At 48.2% G+C, this 1,138-nt stretch overlaps 1 protein-coding gene across 1 annotated transcript in view; it reads left to right on the top strand.

Moving 5' to 3' along the window:
• RIMBP2 (RIMS binding protein 2) overlaps positions 1–1,138 on the top strand; it is a 56,399-nt gene that overhangs the window by 17,495 nt on the left and 37,766 nt on the right.

Consider the following 1,138-nt stretch of genomic DNA (forward strand, 5'->3'; position numbering starts at 1 on the left):
TGTGATTTGTACACAGCCCCAGGCCAGCGACCTTTATCTGCCATTTATCAGCACTTGCATGGGCATTGCACTGCGGTTATTCCAGTCAAAATGAGAGAGGGAGGCTGAGAGCATAACAAGCTGCCCAGAGATTTCATTTCAGAGAGCTGTGTCTGCCACTCCAGCTGGCTGCAGAATATTCCTGTGGCCTCTGCATTCTGCCCCTCTCACTGCCCTGCCTGAGAACTCATTCCGAAGTTCTCCTGTGCTGAGAGGGAGTTCTCTGGTGGGTGCAGAGATCCTGGCTGTGTTCAGAGCTGCTCTCCCTGAGCAGAGCCCAGCCAGCTGGCAGAGCACCCTGGGGCCCCAGAGCTCCCTTCAGCCCTGAGCCATGCCCAGGGGGGCAGCCCGTGGTGTTCCATGTGTGTCCTCACATGCTCAGTCCGTGCTCTGGGAAAAGTTCTCAGCCAGAAATGCTCTGTGGTAGCTTGTGTGAAATAGTGAGAGCTCAGCAGTGTCAAAATATCCTGTGCCAATCTGATACTAATCTTGATGGAGTAAAATGAGAGTTTCTTCCTGATAATTTAAATCATGAGGAGGACTAGTTGGTAAAATGGGTGATGTTCATTCAGGTGAGATGAGAACCAGAGCCATTCTTCTTGGTTGTTGTAAAATACTGAGAGCAGACATTGCCCACGAACTTCTGTACAGTATGCAGTGCAGAAATGTCCACAGGCAAACATCAAATCCTCTCAAAACTCCCAGAAAACAAACCATAGCTGAGGGTGAAAACTTACAAAGTGGGAAATGTTGTTGTTGTTGTTTATAATCCAACAAGAAGTGAATAAATCCCAAGCAGAGGCCAAACTCTGCTTCTTTTGCAGATGTGCAGGCTGAGGGGCTCAGCCTGGCTGTGGGCAGTGTGCAGGGAGCAGCAGCTCACTGCAGGTTAGAAATGAGCTTGATAAAACTCTCTCCCGTAGACAATAAGAGATATTCTGGGCTGTTCTTGCCCATTTTCTCCATGCATTTGTTTTCCCAAGTGCTGCTTTCTCCCCGGTTTGTGTGCAATCACTCAGTGCTGCAGATAAGGCATTGTGCCTCTGCTCAGACACTATTGTGGGAATAGCATGTAATTTGGAAAATAAAAATCTTAAAT

The sequence above is a fragment of the Geospiza fortis genome, unplaced genomic scaffold, assembly GCF_000277835.1.
Source record: "Geospiza fortis unplaced genomic scaffold, GeoFor_1.0 scaffold145, whole genome shotgun sequence".
Classification (NCBI taxonomy): domain Eukaryota; kingdom Metazoa; phylum Chordata; class Aves; order Passeriformes; family Thraupidae; genus Geospiza; species Geospiza fortis.